We start from the raw sequence: 24625 nt of genomic DNA, 5'->3' as shown, positions 1-24625 counted from the left end.
CTATTCTTAGACCTCTCTAAGGCCTTTGATATGGTCAACCATCCTCTCTTACTAAACATCCTTAAATCTTTCAGTTTAGACTCTCAGGCTATGCAGTGGTTTAATTCCTACATAGATAATAGACAACAAGCAGTTCTATGGGAAAATCACTTATCTCTTCTTCCTATCAAAATAGGAGTACCACAAGGCTTAATACTGGGACCTCTCCTCTTTCTATTTTTATTAACAACCTAAATAAGTCCCTTCCACAATCCATCTATAGTCAATATGCCGACGACTCGGCACTATGTTCAGCTTCTTCCCCAGTTGAGCTTCAGGCTACTACACAAAAAGTCTTCTCAGCAGCCGAAAACTGGTTCCACCAATATTACCTCTTACTGAATCCCAAAAAGACTAAATTTATTACTTTTCACACCTTCACAAAAGTCATCTTCTTTTACCTTCAATATAACTTCTAACAACGGCACTATAATATCCCCTGGCCCTACTACCAAACTTTTTGGTGTCATAATAGACCACAATCTCAACTTTGATTCCCATATTAACTTAACCATCAAGTCAGTCAATAGAAAACTTGGATCTCTCTATAGGCTTAAACCCTACCTTACAACCTTAGCCAGAAGTACTATAGCACAAACACACCTGCTCTCTACCCTTCTTTATGCCTCACCGATTTTTACAAACTTATCTAAATCTAATTTCAATAAGCTAGCAACAGCATATAACAATATAGCCAGATTTGCAACAGGAGCCCCTTTTCGTACCCATTATTGCTCTAATCTTAAACAACTAGGCTGGCTAGAACTACAAAATCAAATTCTACTACAGCAACTAACCATCACCCACAAAATCTTCCATCAACCTTCTAATACTACTATACTTAGCTCCCTTATTACTCCTTATAAAAACATCTCTTCCTTACGCTCTGCCACCAAGCGTCTAGCAGACTCCTATAAATCCAACAACAAAGCTGGGGACAGTCTGTTCTCCAACTGTATTGCACCTGTCTGGAACAAGCTTCCAAGTGAACTTACTGCAATTACCTCTTTACCTACTTTCAAGAAGCATCTAAAAACTTTGCTTAATTCCCTGTGGCTCTGCCCTTGTACTAACCCTGACTAAAACTTTTTTTTCTCTGCTACCTTTTCCTAGACTCTCTAATCTTTACTAGCTTTCTACAGTACTTTCGTTTTTCTATTCTCTAATTATCAATTTCACTGAGAAAAAAAAAGGCACCTATTTGAATTTCTTTATTTTGCTTATGAATTAATTATATACTACTGTCCATTTGTAAATTTTTCCTTTTGTATAACAAGTGTTGTATCTAATGTCTTTTTGTGGAGCTTTTCTCCCCGGGCCTCTACTGAAAATGGACATGTATCCAGCTAGACTAGCCCGGTCAACAAATGTAAAATAAAAATAAATAAATAAATTAATCTTTGTTCTTGTGTTTTGTACTAGCAGTTTTTTGTGTTTGAACTGCAATTTAGTGCTAAAAGTGACAAAAAAACACCTTTTCTATATAGATGTGTTAAGAAACTTGGGGATTAGTACAGTGATATAGTTACTTGAATGGTTTGAAATTCCTGTTTAAATGGAAAACCTATTCTTGCCTTTCCATGTTGTGTATGTTGCCAGCATTCAGAAACTCCATTCACAGTGGGTGAAAACACTTTCTTTAGTTTGTGTAATATAGGGGCAGTGTTCTGAAGATTCTACTATGCAATATCTTCAAAGTGTTCATCCTACGTCTTCAGTTTCTCAACTGCCGTTGTTATTTCATTGCACACTTCTAATGATGTGCGGGATGATTATTGGATACTTTTTGTCCAGGAATTTGTATAGCTAATGTCTGCAGTTTGGTGGTTTGCCCTTTGTATGCATTGACAGCCAAGTCTGAGGAAATATTTCACAAATATTTAGAGGATTTGGGGTCCACATGTGTTTGTGCCATCTTAGGTGCTTACAGAACTGTTTAACCCTGTTGGTTTCAACTCTGTTTTAAACATTGGACCTTGGATTCATTTCTCTGGGAGGGAAAATTCCAGGAGATGATGATAATGATGATGATCCTCATCACTCCCCACCACCACCTTATGTGATAACTAAAACTAACCCCCCCCCCCCAGGTACTTATCAACTCTGATATCCAGGAAATGGACTTCTGACACAGAGTTGGTTAATTCTACTGCAGAGACAATTTACCAGCTACGCATGTTATCAGTACATGCAACAAAAATACTTGGTGTCCAGTGTGTTTTGTGTATAGGCCCAGAGAACACAGTGGCTAATCTGCCGGGGGGGGGGTCACCCAAAGATTACAAAGAGAAGGTAGGAGATCTTCCACTTAGTATTGGCCCAAGGCTATATTAAAGTCCTCTGCCATGTCTGCTGACTCGCAGCAGTAGAATAGTGCGTGTATCCATACCTAAAAAGAGAAGTAGAGCCATAGGATTAAAAAAAAAAAAACTGAGACCCTCAAACCTTTCCATCTGCGACTTGGGTTCAAGGGCACCGTCAGTTAGTGCAAATGATTAAGACCGAGTTGATAAGCCATTTCTTGTAGTTCAGAGTTGGATTTCCTCATACTCCATTCGCCTGTTGTGCAACTCTGAGCAAGCCACTTAACCAGTTAATGATGTCAGGGAAATTGAATGAGGTCTTCTGCATTGCATCCCTAGAATCTGCTTGTGAACCAGGTTTACAGAGGCACATGAGCAACACTTAACCTGTTGGCTGCCATTGGGGCATGTCTTAACATACACCCTGGGCTCTTCATTGGATGCTGTCTCCCCAGTATATTCCTGAGAGCACATGGGATCCACCCTCCTCTTGATGCAAACAAGCAAAGAAAGTGTGTGCATTCAGATTGAAATTGAGAACCACAGGATTCCTAAATTCATGGCTTTCCCCAGTCTGTTTCAGACCTTGGTGCTTACTTTTACCTAGACAGATGTCTTTAAACTGTTTCCCCCAGCTGGCTTTAATTGTAAGATTGGGTGTAGTGGTCTGACGGCTTTCTTCAGCTTCTTTGTAGCTTGCAGCAGATTCAGAGCAGTCTTTTGTTCAAGTCCCTCCTCCCAGGAGGAATAGGTTTATCCCTCCGTCTCTGAGAGACTGATGCTCCCAAATCTGAAGAGAAAGGGGAACTGGACTACAAGTTGTTGGGTGTGTGTGAGCATGGTTGCATTTGAGGGGGAAAAGTGCTGCTACCCACCTCGTATATTATAAAAGGTGGTATCCTTGTGATTGTACCAGTTTGAAGAGACCTGAGTATATGTGGGCAGCCCTCTCATTTGATCATCATGTTTACACCATAATTGGGGAAATCCCTCTCTCTCCCAGTTGATTCCCAAGGGAATAACTTGAAGATCCAAACACATCGCCTTTGTAACCATCAAATGTATTGACTCGTTTAAGTCTAAGGCCATCTCTCAAATGCAAAGGCCCCAACATGTTGGGTTACCCCCCCCCCAAAAAAAAAAAATTGGGGCCTTTAATATCCTTTAACTATCCCGCTAGATTAAAATTTAAAACAACTATAAAAGATTGAGAGCAGCGGGTAAAGTCCAACAGCACGAACCAACACAAAACCAAAGTTTAGAATGCAATTTTACTAATTCCAAACTTTTACATAAAAAACGAAAATAACATATGAACATTTAGCGCTTTCGTCATTAATCAGACTTCTTCAGAATAACATTATGCTGCCTACTAGCAACTTAAATACAATAACCATAATTAGAAAATGACATCATTTCCTTGCTGAACAGGAAATGCTTCGCATACAATGGACACTCATACACACTAAAATTTTACATATTTGAATAAATATACCTCTGCAATTATAATTCAAGTATAAAATTGACAACAAACATATATTGACATATTCACTTTATAATAAGGTCAAATATTAAATAACTGTTTTAATTTTAAATAGGGTAATATAGACATCTCATTAAGTCCGGGGGGAGAGTGTGCATTTAGTTTCATCTGCCATTTCAACTCAAGGAATTCTAAATATTCCTCCACAGGCCCCCCCCCCTTCCCCCAGATCCACTTGTTCAAGGATAAAAAAACAAAAGCTGTGATTACTATTAATGTGCTTGTACAAGACATTATTAGTATTTCTTTGTTTAATGTCATATAAATGTTGATATATTCTGTACCTGAAGGCATTTTTTGTTTTCCCTATATAGTACCCTTGACAATTTTTGCATACCGCAATGTAGACCACCCCTTTTGTATAACAATACATTTTCTTTCTACTCGTGATTTATCCATAATTTCTCAATTTAAATCCATCAATATTCATCGTGTAGGGACACTGGGGGCATCTACCACATTTGTATGTACCCCCACCCTGTGTGGTAATCTTTCTTTTTTCCAGGAGTCCTTTAAATGAAATACTTTTCTTGTATACTATGGTAGGTTTTATACCTATTTTTTCTAAGACACCTGTATCATTTTCAAAAATTTTCCAATACTTATTTACCATATATTTTATGTCCTCAAAAACACTACAATAGGTGAGTATTAATCCACGTGAAAAATTAATAGTTGTACATTTATTGTTACTACCCCCATCTTGTTGATGTTCGGCCATGTTACCTAATAGGGCTCTGAAGTGCCCATTAACTCTTTTTTTTTACTTTTACCTCTTGTATGATGTCTGTGATAAAAGGCTCCCGCTAGATTAGTGCAGTTCTTCTTTATATTCAGCAGTCTTCTGGCTGATCCAAGGTGATCTTTCTCACTTCTTCAGCCGTGAAAGAGCCAGTCCTATTTGCCCTCGTATTTCTTCATAAAAATAGTGGCAATGCTGCTGGAAGGGGTAGCTCCTAACTAAAATATTTCCAACTTGTGTAATGGGTTACCACTGTAGGTCAAGCAAAGTGCTGCTTTATCTGCCTTTAAGGTTAGTCTTTATGATTGGGTGGGTAGCTGTAAATCTACACAAGGGTTATCATGTGTGACCTAGCTTGATTTGGGAGGTGGACACTTAACTGCTAATTGCTTGTAAGAGGTGGCAAGAATTTTAAATGCTTATTAAAGGTGTATATGGATAGGTCTCTTGTGGTCCCTGTGATTGCTTGCCTTTTTTTTTTCCTGTGTAGTATATTAGTGTAACTTAACACCATCTGTGGGTATTGTATACAGGTGGTACAGATTACATTTCACAGGTAAACCAAAGACTTACTCTGCACCCCCCCCCCCCCACACACACACACACGTACAACTACTGCAAGTAGATGCAGAACTCCTTCCCTTCAGTAGGAGGATGAAAATTCCAAGCTCTTCACATACGAAGAAATGGTCATAAAGGCCCATTCTGTATTTGCCAAGACTAAATCTATTCTTCAATTCCAAAATTGTTTTCTCCACAGGACCCTGTTGCCCCCTTTTGTGTTCTCCGGCCATTCTAATGATATTAAATCTCAGGAATTTCACCCTCTGTACCCTGTCTAAAAGAACACGGGTAGTACCTCCATTTTATGTTACGAGGAAGGGTTACTTATTATCCTTTCTATCTTCTTGTCCTTTGGGTTGGCTTGGGTGTTGCACAAGTGGAGAATTGGGGTCACCCATGTTTGCTTCTGCCTGGATTGCCTCATTCGAGCATTGTCTAAGGGGAAGATGCAGGTAGTGGAGTGGACCTTAAGCTCCCTCAGCCAGCTAGGTTTCTCCCAGAAACAGAAGTCAGACTTGTACCCAGTCAGAATGGTGATTCTCCCCCCCCCCGTGTCTCCTCTTGGACACCAGTTCAGCAGTGGTTTGCCTACTGGGAAAAAGTTGGAAGCTCCTTTCTTCCTTCTTTTAGGACATGATAGGTAAAGAAACCAGTGGTTAACAATCGCGAAGCTCCCCCGTATTTCGGGTTACAGGGCATCCACCGTACTCGTGGTATGTCTAGTCTGCCTGCATATCAGGAAGGCTCAGTGGTACCTATATGGAAAAAAAACATGACACCCAATAGTCTCACTTTCTGTTTTCTGAAGTATGACATTTTCAGCCCAGTATTTTTCTATATGAAAAGAGGACTGAAATGGTGGCTTCAACAAGATGGAATGAAGGCATTGATTTCTGACCACCTCTTGTATTCTACATGACATGTAGGAGTACCTCCCTGGAATTCCAGGTGCTGCACTTTGAGGTCCAAAAGAAGTTTTGCACATAAAACTTAAATATGACAGTGATTTCAGAGTCCAGTAATACTCGCAAACATCTGGAGACTTGAGACCTTCTGTATCTTGAAAAATACCCCAGTCATGTGGTACTTGACACCCTTGCAGCGAAGCCGTCCTAGCTTCAGAACAGACCGTGGAATACAGTTTGAATCCTGAAGGCAACCTATATACTAACTTACTAGACTTCTACAGCAGATTCCTTTAAGCACAAACTCAATCTGGATGCGAGACACTGGCTCATTGTTGGACCCTGTGAATAGATTGGGTGTACCAGAGATTAATCTCTGCTTGGAGGAAGAATAAAAATGATAGGCAGCCAGAGAATAGTGTTGGAAGTGTTAGTTATCCCAATAGACACAAGCTCCCCTTGTCAGTTACAATATTGAGATCATGTTCAAAAAGAAAGTGAAGTGTTCATTTTCAGTTTACTCAAGCTTTCTTTGTGTTGAGAGAATGCAAGAATGGTATGGATTGTCTTGTGGTTTTGAAATGGGTTGAAAACAATGTTGTGGCGTAGGCTTTACATAATAAATCAGATTAGTGAATTTAGAGAAGAACTGCCATTGTGCAAGGGATTCATTAGTAGAGTATATGAAGAAGCAGAGGTAATGTCATTGGGGTCATTTAAGAAGTAAATGTTTACTAGAGAGCAGTGGACTCTTGTACTGGGATTGCTACTTTTGCATTTTTTTTTTTAGAAGAGGTTCTAACACACTGACAAATCCCTAACCCCCTGTCAAAAGCATCAAAAAGAGCATTAACTGGAGATGTTCCATGACATAGAGGGATAGAGCCCTGAATATAGCCCAAGCAATCCAGGTTCTGTTAGTGACCCAAGTGTGTGAGGTTGGTAAGGGAAAGATGTGTGTGCCTTTCCTAGGGTGGGTCACAAGCATGGGCATTGTTTGCATTGAATCTCTGGAAGCTGGGGGCATGAGTGGCATGTCCCAAGTGTGGATAGGTGGGAGAAGTTGGCTGTGTCTCTGCAGAGGTGGAACAAAGTGCTGCGTGTCCCCATAGCACATCTGCATGTTGATTTTTTTGCATTTGTGTTGGTGGAAAGGGAGACGTTAGGATTTTAATGCAAAACTTCCCCAGCAGCAATTTGACACTCACTAGGATACCTCTCTGTCCTCAAGCTTGAATTGGAGTAAGTCCTGGGGTGATGGGATGGGTGAGGTGAGGAGGAGATGCAGCTAATGGTGATCTGTGGTGGTGGAGTGCAAAGCAAAAAAAAAAAAAATTTAAAGTGGGGTAGGGGTTCTATGTTTTTGAGACGTACATACCTCCAATTTTCCTTTTCAGTGCAACTCATCTCAAGTGTACAAAATGTTTTAGTCTGGCATCCAGTAGTATCCATTTGCTTAAGTACCTGTGTCCATTTCAAGTTTTCTGTGACCAGTTCAAGTTACTTCATTTCATTGTATTAAATAGGGTCTCTCTCGTGGGAGAGATCCCGTGCTTCCATTTGCATGTAGTACATTTCTTTTGACACTTGTATTACTTCTAGTGCTAGTAATGCTGTGTCTTTCATGTTAAACACTACATTGTCTTAAGAACTCACACATCCTGGCAGTAACCAATCACTGGTTTACTGGGCCTTGTATTTAAAAGGCCACCAGTCTCTGGTACACAGGCTGCTTCCCCCCCCAACCCAAACACCTACATGTGCACACCACATACACATTCCCATCAAGAAAAAAACAGGGCACATAGTGATTAATTTAACCAGAATGTAAAAATGTATGGCACTGTTAACCAAAAAAAGTTATATCCATAATACATATGTGCATTTAGAAGCTAGAAGTGCGTTGGTCCTCTTTCGACATGTTCTGCTGTCACAGCCATCTAAACTTTTTTGTTTGTTTGCTTTCCAGTGAGTGTAATAATGTATGTAGGACTTTACCCTGCTTTTGTTCTTTGCATGTATACCTTTCCTGTTTTCTCTAAGCTGGTTTATCTCTTCCCTTGGTGCCAGTCCTCCCCCTTATTTGTTTTATTGACTGGAAAAGTCACTGGGTCAGGAACCCATTTTCATGGAGGCCCAGTGAGAAAAGCTTCACCATGACTAAAATAACATCAGATTACAGTAGATAGGTAGTTACACAATTTTAGAAAGATTTTAAACTTATAACAATTATTATATTGTAGCAAACTTTTCTACAAATCCTGTAGCACCTTCTATTTAACATAGAGGTGAAGGTAAAGACATTTTGTAGAAAAAAGAAAACAAAGTGCCTTTCCAAGGGCCTCTAATGCTTTTCATTAAAAAAAAATCTTAAAGCATCGATGTTAAGTTGTCTATCTCGCCTTCATTCTTGCTGGATGGGGTTCGGAGCCGACCTCGGCTCCGACTCGGCCACTCTAAAAGCTCGAGAGTTGGTTCCACCGGCTCGAGGCTCCCCTTATATCCCACAATGCTAGGTGTGAGTTACCTCAGATCTTGTTTGCCGCTACAGCGATCGAGGTGTTTGGTTTCTACCGGCTTCTTGGTGAGTTATTGTAGAGTAAAATTTAGTCTACTTAAACCCCTTTAGTTTAATTCTTAACAGTTGTTTCCCTTAGTTTAGTGGATTTTGTCCCCTTTTCTCTTCTATTATCCCCTTTTTCCACAAGAACTCATAAGTTCTTCCCTCGGGCCTTTGGGCCTTTTCCATCCCCTAGTGGTGTGTGTGTGTTTTCTCAAGAATTTAAAACTTTGATAGTGTGTTTTATTTTTTGAGTTTAAACTTGTATAGGGTGTAATCAGTGTGTTTGACTGTGTGTGTGTGGTTACACTTCCTTCTATAATGTCTAAAGACTCAAAGGTCTCAGGCTTCAAGAAGTGTGACTCGTGCTGTCAGAAAATGTCTCTGACAGACGGTCACACTTCTTGTGTCTACTGCCTGGGACCTTTACACCTGCAGGACTCCTGCGCTGTATGCCACGGCTTCAGCCCCAGGGTCCTGCAGGAAAGAAAAAACAAACTTATTTTGAGAGGTTTACTTAAGCCTGAGGGTTCCCTTACTGTTCCTTCGGGAAAGCCCTCCAAGGCTTCTAGGTCCTCGGCTCCAGCTTCTGAGCCGAGACCTAAGGCTTCGAAACCTCCGTCTACATCGGCTCCGGCTGGAGCCGGTGAGTCTCAGACTGCAGTTTCTGTGGGTTCCTCGGCTCCGGCTGGAGCCGAGGTATTGGAAATTCCTGTGTCGGTTCCGACCAGACCTTCGGAACTGACATCTAGAAATAGGTCCAGGTCACCGTCCCTTGGCTCCGTTCATTCGGCTCCAGCATCTCCCCTGCTGTCTGAACGGAGCCATAGATCTCACTCCTCTAGGTCATCGAGGCTTTCGGACCATGACCTTCAGAGGGTAGTGAGTCGACTTCTCAAGTCCGAGGCACTGGCCCAAATGCTTCAGAGCCCGACTCATCAGTCGATGCCTGACCCTGTCCCTCATTATGTTCCTCCTCCGACTCCGTTGAGCTCGGAGCCGGGGCGTTTCGGAACCGAGACTGTGGTAGCGTCGGAGCCGATACAAATGTCTTCGGCTCCATCGTCGGCTCCAATTTCTTCCTTAGAAGAATCTCGGCGCCGGACTTCCCTCGTCGGCTCCGAGGGGGTGAGTGGCATCGGACCCTTGTCCGACCCCGCTCTCCCTCTCGGGGCTTCGGCGCTGGTGAGTTCGGCTCCGACATCGGCCTCGGAGCCATCACTGTCGGTGCCGAGAGAGGTTTTTAGCTTTTCGGAGCGGGGACCTCTGGCTCTGCCTGACAGGGGTGCGATCGAGGTCATGCGGAGTGTGTTGGAACCTGGTTCAACTCCACAGTCTGCTCCGTCCGCCCCTCCCTCTTCGGTGCCTCAGGTCAAGTCGACTCACTCCCTCATCCCAGACCGCAGAGAGCCAGCTCCTCAGGAATCCCCTGTGGGGATCTCATCCTCTTCCGAGGCCTCTCCTGAATTGGCAGAAGAGCCCCCTCGGAAGAGAAAGTGTAAGAGGAAACACACAAACTCACCTGAGTCCGTCACCTCTGACACGGATTTAGAGGATTCCGAGGGTTCCCCCCGTTCCCCTTCTGAAGATGTCTCATTTGCAGACATTCTAGAAATCCTTAAGCAGAGGGGAAATTGGCCAGCCCTCAACCCTTCGGAGGATGAATCTGTGTACCTTGAGGCGTTTGGCTCTCGCCCTTCCACCTCCTGGGTGTCTCCTCCCTTTGACCCCCTCATGCAGGTGGTAGCAAAAAAGGCATGGACGGCTCCTGACTCAGTGGACCCCACCCCCAGGAGACCCTCAAAATTTATCACGGCACCAGCGGATAAACAATTTTTGACCAAGGGAGTTTCTGTGGATGCTATGGTGGTTGCTGCTGCCACTAAGAAGGAACTAGCTGATCCTTCAGTGCCTGTCCATCCACCTAACAAGGAATCTAGGTCTATGGACAGGTACGGGAAGCGGATGTTCTCATCAGCGACCTTTGCAATGCGTTAAGCTGAACTACCTATGCCATTTTACTCGTCTTCAAAGAGACTTGATCAAAGAAGCGAGTGACATGTTGAAGGATCCTACAGCTGCGGGTTTTCAAGACAAGATGAACACTCAGCTGGCTACCCTGAACTCCATAGCTAACTCCTCCATGCGCCTCCTTTCGTATGCGGCTGATGGAGCGAGCAGGGCCGCAGGGACAGGTGTAGCCTTACGCAGGCATGCCTGGATGCGGCTATGCAACTGCGGACCCCTTTAAAACATCTTTCACTAATTCCCCGTTCGATGGATCATCTCTTTTTGGTCCTCAAGTGAAAGAAACCTTGACTAGGTGCGAGATGGATGGCAAGACTCTTTCTGCCGTCGGAGTCCGTTTTTCTACTCCTTCTAGGCCTTACCCCAAAGGCCAGAAAAGTGGGAAAATGTGGTTCATAAAACAATCTCAAGGGACTTCGCCTGACGACAGAGTCGGTTCCCCGCCAGAGGCAGAGGGGGGAACAAAAATGGTAGACGTCGCCCTAGAGGCAGGGGGGGTCCGCAGAACCAGGGCAATCGAGAAGCCTTCTCTGATAAGCCCTTTCAGCATCCCTGAGGTGTTGCCCGACTGCCCACCTTCGGAGGCAGTCGGGGGAAGATTGTCACTGTACCCAGAAGCCTGGCTATCCCTAACTCAAGACAAATGGGTACAGTCCATCATTTCCGAAGGCTATTCCATTCCCTTCGTTCGCATTCCAAACCAATCAAAAATCCCTTCCAGATGTTCCACCCGCTCAAAGGGATCTTGCAGCTTTGGAAATTTCAAAGCTGCTTGCAAAAAGAGCAATTCAGCCAGTTCCAGCAGACCAGCAAGGATCCGGAATCTACTCCAGGTTCTTTTTAGTTCCAAAGAAAACAGGGGACTGGAGACCAATTTTGGATCTCAGTATCTTGAACAAGTCAGTCAAGAAAACAGGATTTCGGATGGTCACGCTGCAGTCCATCCTTCCCCGTTTGGGAAAGGGAAACTGGATGTGCTCTATAGACCTTCAGGATGCGTACTATCACATAAAAATGAACAGACGCTCCAGAAGATTCCTCCGCTTCAGGCTGGGAACCAGTCATTTTCAATTCAGGGCCCTGCCCTTTGGTCTCACCACTGCCCCCCGGGTGTTTACCAAATGCATGGCAGTGGTAGCTTCTCACCTGAGACGTCAAGGATTCCAGGTGTTTCCATATTTCGACGACTGGCTCCTCACAGCTCCCACCAAGCATCTTCTTCTAATGGCCAGGGACTACACCTTTCGCATTTGTCAAAATTTAGGCATTTCAATAAATTGCGAAAAGTCTGTTTTGTCGCCTTGTCGTACTATTACCTTCATAGGCGCAAATCTAGACACAGTCAACATGTCTGCGAGACTAACAGATCAGAGAGTAACAGACATACACAAACTGGTCTCGCTCCTCTTCAGCAGCAACAGAGTCAAAGCCAGGTTAGTTCTGAAAGTGTTGGGGATTATGGCGGCTGCCATACCTCTGCTTCCATTAGCCAGATTCCACATGAGAATCCTTCAATGGATGCTTTTCGCGCAATGGTCATACCAGCAACTTCCGATGTCCCACACCATTATGATTACGCAGACATGCAGGAATCATCTTCTGTGGTGGATGTCTTCCCCTCAGCTCTTATTGGGAAGACCCTTTGTCCCTTCCCCTCCGGTTGCTACTCTGACAACGGACGCCTCCCTGATCGGGTGGGGGGGGGCATTATCAGGGCAGAACTGTCCAGGGCACATGGCAACCAGGCGAATGCCACTTGCACATAAATGTTCTAGAGATGAGAGCAGTGCTTTTAGCGTTGCAAGCCCTTCAAGACTCTCTTCCCTTGGGAACGATAGCAATCCAGACGGACAATATGTCTGTAGTGTGGTATATCAACAAACAAGGCGGAACCAGGTCCTACCCCCTGTGTCGAGAAGCACTCAGACTGTGGCAATGGGCGATTTCTTCTCAGCGGTTTCTGATAGCAACGCACATCCCCGGGAAGTCCAATCAAATTGCAGACAAATTGAGCAGAGCTATCCTCATGCCTCACGAGTGGTCTCTGAAAGACTCTGTTGTGAGAGAAATTTTTCTCAAGTGGGGTTAGCCTTGCTGCGACCTTTTTGCTACTCCCCAAAACAGCAAGTGCAGAGATTTTCACCCTATTCCCTTTACCAGGCCAGCCCAGCAGAGACTCTCTAGTCCAAGTTTGGCCCCGGGGACTTCTGTATGCATTTCCTCCCTTCCCACTAATCTCTCAAGTGATACAGAAAGCTATCGCTCAGAAGGCCTCGTTGATCCTCATTGCTCCTTACTGGCCTCGACAGGTTTGGTTCCCCTTTCTACATCATTTTCTGTTGGAGCGACCTTGGCATCTGGACCTAGTTCCAGATCTTTTGATCCATCAGTCGGGTCAGTTTCATCGCTCCCTTCCCTCTCTGAACCTCACTGCTTGGTTCCTCCAATTCCAACCTTAGCCAGGCTTCCTCATATATCTCACTCTGTCCGAGATATTTTGATAGCTTCCCATAAATCTTCCACTCGGAAGGTTTATTTGAGTAAGTGGAAACGTTTCGCCTATTGGGCTCAAGGAAAGGACATAGATCCTTTCACTGCTTCCATCCAAATGGTCCTTGATTTTCTAGCTGAACTCTTCCATGCAGGTTCATCTCCTTCTACTCTTAAAGTTCAATTGGCAGCTATTTCTAACTTTCATGTGGGCATTTCAGAGTCTGCTATCATGTCCCACAAGCTTTGTAAAGCCTTTTTGAAGGGAGTTTTTCTACTCAGACCTCCTATAAGAAATCCTCCTCCTCCTTGGGACCTAAATTTAGTTCTTAGCTCTTTGATTCTTTCCCCTTTCGAACCTGCAGCCTCCTGTTCTTTAAAATTGTTATCATGGAAGACCCTCTTTCTAGTGGCTATTACTTCAGCTAGAAGAGTTTCAGAACTTCATGCACTCAGCTGTCGACCTCCTTATCTGTTGTTCCATAAGGACAGGGTATCTTCTGAACCAACCCGTCTTTTTTACCTAAGATAGCCTCGGCGTCTAACCTAAATCAAAGCATTGACCTCCCTGTGTTTTTTCCAGAATATTCTAACAGGTCTGAACAAAAATTGCATTGGCTAGATGTTCATCAGTTAAGGTACTATTTGGATAGAACCAAACAATTCAGAAAATCTGACCAGCTGTTTGTCTCTTATGCAGAAGGCAGAAAGGGACTTTCAGTTTCAAAGGTATCATTATCTAGATGGCTAACATCGCTGATTTCCCTTGTTTATGAAATTAGACACCAAAAGCTGCCTAACAAACCTAAAGCCCATTCTACCAGAGCTTTGGCTACTTCTATAGCCTTCCAAGACAGACTGCCTATTGACACCATTTGTGCAGCGGCTACTTGGGCTACTCCTCACACTTTCATTTCTCATTATAAGTTGGATTTAGCTTCTAGGCATAGAGCTAACTTTGGTTCCACTGTTCTCAAGAGTCTGTTCCGTTAGGCCACCCAGGACAAGGTGCTAGGGACGGTCCCATCCAGCAAGAATGAAGGCGAGATAGACAACTTAACATATAGAAGTTATGTTCTTACCATAACGTTCCATGTTAGTTGTCTTCTTCGCCGCTTCTGATGCCACCCTCCTTCACCCTGGCCTGGACAGACCTAGAGGAGTTTGATTGTGACCTCTCTTTCTACCACCTCTTTACTTTAGGTATATGCTCTGCCGTGCATATTTCCTAGATCAGGATGTAGGTCACCCTTCTCTTCACCCGTGTTTATAGAGGTGGATTTTTGTTTCTAGTTATTCTGCTACTATTATAAGCTGGGTCTAGCTTACAAACGAGATCTGAGGTAACTCACGCCTAGCATTGTGGGATATAAGGGGAGCCTCGAGCCGGTGGAACCAACTCTCAAGCTTTTAGAGTGGCCGAGTCGGAGCCGAGGTCGGCTCCGAACCCCATCCAGCAAGAAGAAGGCGAGAAGAAGACAACTAACATGGAACGTTATGGTAAGAACATAACTTCTATTTTTACTCCATATATAGCTGCAAAACTGCCAATCCTTATCTAGAAGCTGTTCCAGTCTTTGTCCTCCATCTACTAAGGTACTTAAAAAGACCGAGTGTGGTTATTGCTGTTGCCTTAGTGGTGGTAGTAATATATTTAGAACATTTACTAAACTTTATGAAATAAGTTGCAGGCCCTCGTTCAGCAGTGGTATGTAAGCAAATTATCCAGATAATGTGCACCAATACATTGCTGGTTATGTGTAACATACCTTCATTTGACATTCAGTTTCTGAGCCTACTCTGTATGACAACCTGGCCTTCACCCCTACTCTTGCCATCAAGCCTCTATACATATACATATACATATATATATATATAGATATATATATATATATATATATATATATATATATATATATAATGTGTGTGTGTATGTATGTATGTATATATATATATGTATGTATGTATATATATATATATATATATATATATATATATATATATATATATATATATATATATATATATATATATATATATGTATGTATATAATATATGTATTGAGAGGTATCAAGTACCTTTGTTTTTAGCTTTGTCACTTCAAAAGGGAAGGATTTACTATATTATCAGAAGTGTACAAAACCTGTGACTGCATCGGTGAGGGAAGAAATCCATCCAGTAGTGACATACATTTCTAAATATGGTTCAGAGTAAAAATGGGTGTACAGGACCCTACTTGCAAAGGTCCTTCCCTGTTTCACTGTGATTGAAAGGATGGCTTGTTTCCACAAACCTTGAGTATTGCGAGTAGGAAATATATAATTTGTCAAACGGGTAAAATAATCAAATTATTCTCCTCCTTAGTATTTACACCATCAAGGAGAGCACATGAGGCCCCAACATCTTGCTTCTGCTATGCTTGTTCAGGATAGCATCTACCTTCTTTTTTATTTATGCAGTGAAAGGTAAGGCTTTCTGTAAATTTAACTTGGAAGTCTTAATCTGAGATGGATATTCCACACGCTCCTCTTGCAGCTTTCCCAGATTCTCTTACCTAGAAAGTAACTTGGGGTAAAAACTAACAAATTTTTTGCAGTACTTAGTGTATTGGTCATGTTATAAAGTAAATCCAAGTAACAAACCTGGAGTAGGATACAAGATCCGTAGCATACACTATACGTGTATTTCTGTATTTTACTTCGACAGCCCTCTTCCCTCAGAGCTGAAAATTCCTGCCATGGCATCATAAAAGATTGAACCCACAATGCCTCGCTACCTAAATTAATATATAAACTACTGTATTTCCAAGCTAAATGCATAATCACTAATTTATTGCTACTTGGACAGGTTTTCATTTTAGCTTTTTGCAGGTGGAGCATCCAACATTGAAAATGAACACATAACATAATGCAGGAGTGAAAACCAAAATGGAAGTAAGACGTTCTGCCTCCTAAAGAGGTGGATTTGGCTGTATGTAAGTTTGTATCCTACTGCTTTCCGTGACATCATTTTTTGGGTGTGTTTTATAGGAAAACTAAACAAAAAAAAAACTGCAAACCATAATCTTTTTGCAATGCATCTTGCAATATTAACATGAGTACATATGGTTTCAGTTCCCATTATAAGGTAGAGGTGTTTGTAGAAGTGGCCAGTACACCTTGTGTGCATTCTAGCATGGTAGAGGTGTTTCTAGAAGTGGCCAAGTACACCTTGTGTGCATTCTAGCATGTAATTTGTGCGTCTGGAACCTTACGAAGTGGTAATGTTAATCATTTTGTTTTATAGGAAGTTGTAGATTCCTCTTGTGTTTAGGTGAGCCTCTTGTTTGGGGGGTTGGGGAAGCAGGACTCATCTCACAGGGAGGTCTTGTGAATGTTGGGAGAGATGCTGATACTGCCACATTTTAAGACCTAGGATTTGAGTGTTCACATTGCACCATGCTGTGTGCCTGTTCGCTCAGATTTATTGAGGTTGAGAAATGACATTGTTTAAGTTGTGTACTTGTTGAGCAGTATTCTGCCAGAAACTGGGTTATTTCAGAGCTGTATGCAAGTCCACCTTTAGACTTAATGCTACCATGGCTCCAGGTCTTAACGATTATGTTTCTCTCTTACCAGTATTGAAAAACAAAGCTTTGAAATTATGAATTCCTTAAGGTTTTAGTTCAACACACAATTTTTAATTGTTTAATTACAATTTAATGTCTGTAATTGTATTAATTGGTAGATTAGGGAGTGTTCTGTATATTAAATGGTGACTTTCTCCTCTCGTTCAGTTCTGATGATGTCCCAGAGCATAGATGAAGGGATGAAAGCGCTAAGCTCTTTGTTTCAATACATTAAGTTTTACTGATCCATCACAGAAGTAATGTACGAGCGCTTGCTTATTTTTACTGAGTACGGTGCTGTAAGTGCTTGGTCTGAACGTGTTTTTTATTTGTATTTTTTTATGTATACTTTTATGCTTATATCTATGCACACAAGTAGTTAATAAATGGGGAACATGAGTATATGTATTTATTCATTGACTTTTTATGTATTTTATTTACATTTATCCACATGTCCTTGTCTTTACATTTTGTGCATGTGGTTTTTAAACAGTTTTTCTGACTTCAGCAAATAACTAAGAGCAAAATGTAACCATAGTAATTAATTGATTGCAGAATTAACTTTGGTAGGATTGGTTGTTCTAGTAATGAATTAAAGTATTTAAGTGCTGCTGTGGTTTGAATGAACTGTCTGTTGAAGCAATGGTTACCATTGCGAAAGCGCTCACCATTTTGTATTAAAAAAGAAGATTTTACTTTGTCATGGTTCAGCTTCTTTATTCCAGCTACCTTCCTACTGGGCACCTGTGTTTCAGCATTTTCAACTTCTGGAGTGGTTTGGATTTATTTGTTTTCTGCTAATATTTTAATTGTATTTAACAAGGAAAAATGACTGCAAGAAATGTAGGTAGCATTGCACGTAATATAGGCAGCGGTCTGTGGGCACTGTAAATTTTATAGCTGGCATGTAAAATGCAGAGGTAGGATGTTATGTGATCCTATCTCGCCTACATTCTGACTGATGGGTTCGGAGCCGATCCCTCGGCCTCCGACTCGGCACGCTTATGCCAAAGAGCGAAGTCTCTTATTGGCTGAGCTTACTATATCCCAGGATGCACCACTACCAGTCCCCCAGATCTCGTTTGCCGCTAACTAGCAAAGACGTGGTCTCGAGCTGGCTGAGCTAAGTAGTGTCTTTTCACTAACTTTTTCTGTCAGAAATTTGCTAATTCTTCTCAAAAAGCTGTTTTAACAGCTACTCTGTGCTGTTGTGTGTGTTTTGAAAACTTTTTGTGGAAAATTTGTGTGTGATTGGTGTTTGTTCTGGTTACAGGCTCCCTTCATCCGTAGGGCCTTTCCTGTTGGTTAATCCCTTTTGAACCTTAGAGGTTCTTGGATTCCTTTATACATTTATTCACTGTTGTATGTCTTCAGTTGGCCTTTATTTTAATTGCGGGCTATCATTGTGAACGGCAAGTTAATCTTTGTAGGGTCAGTCTATTCCAACAAAATTTTGTCAGAGAGTTACTCAGTTTTACTTATAATGTCTCAGGCTCCTAGGCCTTCGGGCTTCAAGAAGTGCACTAAATGTAGTTTTAAAATGTCTATCACGGATGACCACTCTCTCTGTGTATATTGTTTGTGCGCCAAACATTTGCAGGAGTCCTGCAGCGTGTGTCACGCTTTTTCCTCGAGGGTCCTCCAAGAGAGGAAAAATAAGCTTATATTGAAAGGCCTTATAAAACCCTCTTTTGAAGAAGCTTTAGCATCCTCTCCTTCTCCTGCTAAAAAGAAAAGGGCGTCGGCTCCGACCAGTCCGTCCGGACCCGACCGCCAAAAGACATAGGCAGGCTTCTCCTTCGGCTCCAAGGACTTCGGAGCCGAGGGTCTGCCTCGATGCCTCCAGTCTCGACTCCTCTGGCTTGGAGCCGATGGCTGGGCATCGAGGGGTCACCTTCATCGGCTCCACTGGTTTCGGAGCCGATGAAGGTTGTCCGCTCAGACACTTCCTCCTCGGCGCCTAAGTCCTCCTCGGCACCGATGGAAACTGGTTTGTGTATTCCTTCGGCGCCGATAGTTATCGAGTCGCCTCGGAGCCGGTCCCCTAGCCGCTTGGGGCCGATGGAGAGGCCAACTCGAACCCGTTCAGTCTCCTCTAGGTCATCGAGGATGTCAGATTCGAGATTCGGACATAGACAGGGTGCTCCAAAGACTGTTCCAGTCCCCAGTCTTTCAAAAATTTGTTTCGGCTCCGACCCAATTGGCTTCGGAGCCGATAGCCCATTCCATTGCCGTTCCTCCTCCGACCGCTTCGGCTCCGTCGGAGCAGGTGCTGTTGGAGCCGGTGGAGATCCTAGGGTCGACTCTGACCCTTACTCCAACCCCGGCCTTCAGGTCCGAGTTTGGCACGCGGACTTCTTCGGCCGGACCCGGGGGTGACGTTTCGGGACCTATGCTGTCGGTTCCGAGCCTCCCTCTCGGTGCTTCGGCTGCGGGACTTCCGTCTGCTATCATGGCTCCGGGGACCGGACACTCCCAGGATTCTGGGGGTCCGGCTTTCAGAGCTATGAGAAGTGCCTTGGCCAAGTCTTCTTCGGCCATCTCTACGGCTTTACCGGCACCTTCCCTGGGCGTGGAGACTGGGTCTTTGGCAGTTCCCCTGTCCCTAGGCAGCGGAGCCCGGGGCCTGAGGTTACCCCACTGGGGGTTCCCTCCTCCTGAGGGTTCTTGAGTTGTCTTGGAGGAGCCCCAAGGAAGAGATCGTGCAAGAGGAAGCACGTGGACTCCCCAGTCTCTTACATCGGACACTGATCTTGATGATGCGGAGGGTCCCCAAAGTCGTCCTCGGATGATGTCTCATTCGCAGACATTTTAGAGATCCTTAAGCAGGCGGCTGGATATCCAAACCCCCTCTGCTGATGAGTCAGTGCTTCTCAAGGCCTTTGGGGCTCAGCCCTCCGCCTCCTGGGTGTCTCCGCCCTTCGACGAGCTCCTGGATTTGGTTTGTCGGGCGTGGGAACATCCAGATACTGTGGAACCAGTGCCTTCTCGCCCTAACAAATTTTTGTCTGCCCCACCCGAGAAGGAGTTCTTGACAAAAGGCGTGGCTGTAGATGCCATGGTGGTGGCATCTGCTACACAACAGGACGTGGCAGAGGCTTCAACGTCCGTCCATCCTCCTAATAAGGAGTCTAGGAGCATGGACTGCACGGAAGCACCCTGACTTCAGCGGCCTTTACACTACGGTCCCTGAATTATTTGGCACATTTTACCAGGCTAGAGGGATCTGGTCAAGGAGCTGTCAGATTCCCTCTCAGGTAACCTACCTGAGCAGCTAGCCCAGTCGGTTAGCTCTCAGTTGGCTATCCTTACCTCGATTTCTAACTCGTCCATGAGGCTCATTTCATATGCGTCGAAGGGGCGGCAGAGCGCAGGCACAGGCGTGGCTCACGGAGACAAGCCTGGCTCCGTTGTGTCATTTCGCTGGAGGCCTTCAAGTCTTCCTTCCCGACGCTCCCTTTGATGGGTCCTCTTTGTTTGGACATAAGGTAAAGACACTCTTACCGCTGTGAGCAAGAGGGACAAACTTTATCTGCCGTAGGTGCCGTTATTCCACTCCCTTCGGCCTTATCCCAAGGCTAAAGGAGGAGGGAAGATGTGGTTCCAAATCACGGAAGTTTTTCCTCAACAGCAGGAAGATTCCCTTCCAGAGGCAGAGGACGAGGAAATTTTTCTGGGAGACGCCGTCCCAGAGGCGGCAGAGGGCCCCGCAATTCTGGAGACCGCGAGTCCTTTCGTGGCTCTTCAGCCTCCCACACTTCATGAGGGATTGCCCGGCTGTGCTGCTCCGGAGCCAGTCGGGTGCCGTTTTGCCAAGCACCTAAAAGCCTGGGAGTCTATCACTCAGGACAGATGGGTGCTTCGGATTATTGCCGGAGGTTACACCATTCCCTTCACACACTCACCCCCACCGTCCAAAAATCCCGGACCCACCACCCAGTCAAAGGGAAATCGCAGCCGCAGAAGCTTCAAAGCTGCTAGAAAAAGGGAGTCATCCAACCGGTCCCCACAGACCAGATCGGATCCGGAAATTACTCAAGGTTCTTTTTAGTGCCAAAAAAGACAGGGGACCTGAGACCAATATTGGATCTCAGCAAACTAAACCAGTCCGTCATGAAGTCCAAATTCCGAATGGTCACTTTACAATCCATTCTCCCATTGTTGGAGAAGGATGTTTGGATGTGCTCCATAGATCTCAAGGACGCCTGTTATCACATACCGATACATCAGGCGTCCAGGAGGTATCTGCGCTTCAGCCTGGGAGACAGTCATTTCCAATTTTGTGCACTGCCCTTTGGTCTCACCACAGCCCCCAGGGTGTTCACCAAGTGTTTGGCAGTAGTGACTGCTCACCTGAGGAGTCTCGGATTCCAAGTGTTTCCCTATCTGGACGACTGGCTCCTGACTGCCACCACCAGGCATCTACTAATAGACAACCTCAAAGCCACCATCTCCCTGGGTGCTTACCTGGGAATTACATTCAATTGGTCAAAGTCTGTCTTGCTGCCCTCTCAGCGCATAAGATTCATAGGAGCAGAGATAGACTCAAAATTGATGCGTCTTCCTTCCTACCGAAAGGATTCAAACTTTACAAGGTCAAGTCCAAGCCCTGCTTCCAAGATCCAAAGCCCCAGCCATGATGGTCCTGCAACTTTTAGGTTCGATGTCTGCCACGGTTCTCCTAGTTCCACTGGCAAGATTGCACATGAGGATTCTTCAGTGGCTGTTATCGACACAATGGTCTTTTCAGAATCTCCCCCTCAATCATCTCATACTGATTACAGAAACGTGCAAACGGGACCTCCGCTGGTGGCTTCAGTCATCCAATCTGAATCAGGGAAGACCTTTTGTTATCCCACCGTGGCCACCCTGACAACGGATGCCTCCCAGACAGGGTGGGGGGGGGGCATTGTCTGGGCAGGTTAGTTCAGGGTTCTTGGCTTCCAGACGAAACCTTTCTCCATATCAATGTATTGGAAATGAGGGCTGTACATCTGTCCCTACAGGCCCTCCACAAGTTTCTCCCTCAAGGCATTATCGCCATCCACACAGAACATGTCGGTGGTCTGGTATCTAAACAAACAAGGAGGGACTAGATCTTACCCCCTTTGCAGAGAGGCCATGAGGGTGTGGGAATGGGCTGTAGCTACCAACCGTTTCTTGGTAGCGACCCACATTCCAGGGAAATCCAATATTTTGGCAGACAGATTAAGCAGGACGATTCTCTCTCCTCACGAGTGGTCCCTGAACGAAACAGCAGCTCAGGTTTTCAGAAGATGGGGGACTCCGTGCTGCGACCTGTTTGCAACACCACAAAACACAAAGTGCAAAAGGTTCTTTTCCTTGACTCCACGTCAGGGGGAGGCAGCTACGGATGCTCTAGCCCAACCTTGGCCAACAGGACTACTTTATGCCTTTCCTCCGGTTCCACTCCTCCCCAAAGTCATCCAAAAAGCTTCCCAATTGGGGTCCACAATGATACTAATTGCTCAAGACTGGCCTCATCAGGTATGGTTCCCCTACCTAAAGAAACATGCTCTGGACGGTCCTTGGTTTTTGGATCTAACTCCGGACCTGCTGGTTCATCAGTCGGGATGACAACACCAGTCCCTTCACACTTTGAAATTAACAGCTTGGCTCCTCCACTTCCGACTTTAGTCAGAAATCACAACTTAGACCCGGAAGTTATTCACATTTTATCTTCGGCCCACAAACCCACCACTAAGAAATTGTACCTCAGTAAGTGGAAGAGGTTTGCTATCTGGGCTCAACTCAGGGGCTTAGACCCTATCACTGCCCGATACCAGAGGTCTTGAAATTTTAACATCCTTGTTTACTCAAGGATCTTCAGTCTCTACTATTAAAGTCCAACTAGCAGCTATCTCCAAATTTCACGAATCCATGGACCCACCGTTGATGAGCAGCAGATTATGCAAAACTTTCATTAAAGGTGCTGTGCTGTTAAGACCCCCAGTTTTTCATCCTGCGTGGGATCTTGATTTGGTACTTGCCTTAACATCTTCCCCTTCGAACCGGCTGCTACATGTGAGTTAAAATATCTGTTTTGGAAAACTGCCTTCTTAGTTGCAATTACCTCTGCAAGAAGAGTTTCAGAGCTTCAAGCCCTATCTATCAAACCACCGTACTTGATTTTTCACAAGGATAGAGTATCACTTAGGCCTAATCCATCCTTTGTTCCAAAGGTTTGTTCTAATCTCTGTCTCCAACAATCTCTAGAGCTACCAGTTTTCTTTCCAAAATTCTCAAATGAAGCAGAATACACCTTCCATAAATTGGATGTTCACAGGCAATTGCGCTTCTATCTAGACAGGACTCAACAAATTCGAAAAACAGACCAGTTGTTTGTGTCCTTTTCAGATAATAAATTGGGTCAAACCATCACGAAAGCTACTATCTCCAAATGGATTAGAGATTGCATAACTCAGGCTTATTCCTCTTCAGATAAGCAACTTACAACATCTATCAAAGCTCACTCTACCAGAGCTATGGCTACTTCTATTGCTTTTCATTCCACCAGAGCTATGGCTACTTCTATTGCTTTTCATTCCAAGCTCGCTATCTCTGAGATTTGTGCTGTGGCTACTTGGTCCATTCCGCACACTTTCATTTCCCACTATAAATTGGATGTGGCATCTAAAGGGCGAGCATCATTTGGTTCCACGGTACTCTGGAGTGTTTTCCAGTGAGCCACCCAGGATTCAGGTGCTAGGGACGCTGTCCCATCAGTCAGAATGTAGGCGAGATAGGATCACATAACATCTTTTAGTTATGTACTCACCATAACTTCAGATGTTTGGGATCCATCTCACCTACATTCCTAATACCCACCCTCCTTCCCCCTGCCTTGGAGATCAGAAGAGATTGAACGGTTTTGAGTTCTACTGTTTTTTATCTTGTTTCATCTGACGATGTTATATAAGCAGCGTGTGTGTCTGCGTATGTATGCGGACAAACTAGATCTGGGGGACTGGTAGTGGTGCATCCTGGGATATAGTAAGCTCAGCCAATAAGAGACTTCGCTCTTTGGCATAAGCGTGCCGAGTCGGAGCCGAGGGATCGGCTCCGAACCCATCAGTCAGAAAGTAGGCGAGATGGATCCCAAACATCTGAAGTTATGGTGAGTACATAACTAAAAGTTGTATCCTGTCTGAAACATTAGCACCTTGTAGAGAGCCCCCGGGTGTGTTCCTCCTGATCTATTCTGGAGACCCAGATTGTTACTGGTTTGGTGCAACAATGGGATTGCGTAATTTGCCTCGCTGTATAACCACATAATTTTGGTTGTTTTTCAGGATTCATGTCCAGTGATTTAGAATTTTAATGTTGATCGGGTTATGACTTTAGTAGTAGTATTCTTTAACATTTTAAAAATGTTTTATGTTGCACCATCACTGAACATAATGAACCGACTGATATTTTTTTTTAAATAATAAAGTTCAAACTAGATTTTGCATTACATTTAGTAACTGTTCATTTTGCATCTTTTATGTAGAAGAGCTCAGCCAGATGGCCTTCTTCTATCATGGGCTGCTGTGGTGGTTGGTTCTGGAAGGAATTTAGCGATAATGGAATGTCCGTCTATCTTCTTGTCTAGGTAAGCTTCCTCCCAATTGTGGTTGGAGTAGAAAGTAGTCACCCCCACCCTTCCACCTCCTTCTTTTAAAAAGGAAATTGGATGATATCTGAAAGACTACTTAAGCTTGGTTTGTTCCCACGTGCCTGCTAATGGAAGGGTTAATTACAGATGCTGGAAGTAGTGTGTGTGTGTGTGTGTGTGTGTGTGTGTGTGTGTGTGTGTGTGTGTGTGTGTGTGTGTGTGTGTG

The 24625-nt window shown here is 44.1% G+C and overlaps 1 long non-coding RNA gene across 1 annotated transcript in view; it reads left to right on the top strand.

Moving 5' to 3' along the window:
* LOC122793387 overlaps positions 1–24421 on the top strand; it is a 100190-nt gene extending 75769 nt beyond the window's left edge. Inside the window, exon 3 of the long non-coding RNA XR_006363474.1 lies at positions 24295–24421. This is a non-coding gene — a long non-coding RNA (uncharacterized LOC122793387). The remainder of the gene's footprint in view (positions 1–24294) is intronic.
* The last annotated feature ends 204 nt before the right edge of the window (positions 24422–24625 follow it).

The sequence above is a fragment of the Protopterus annectens genome, chromosome 2.part0 (genome assembly GCF_019279795.1).
Source record: "Protopterus annectens isolate FY-2018-M chromosome 2.part0, PAN1.0, whole genome shotgun sequence".
NCBI classification, from domain to species: domain Eukaryota; kingdom Metazoa; phylum Chordata; order Ceratodontiformes; family Protopteridae; genus Protopterus; species Protopterus annectens.
This window is presented reverse-complemented; position numbering and strand designations above follow the sequence as displayed.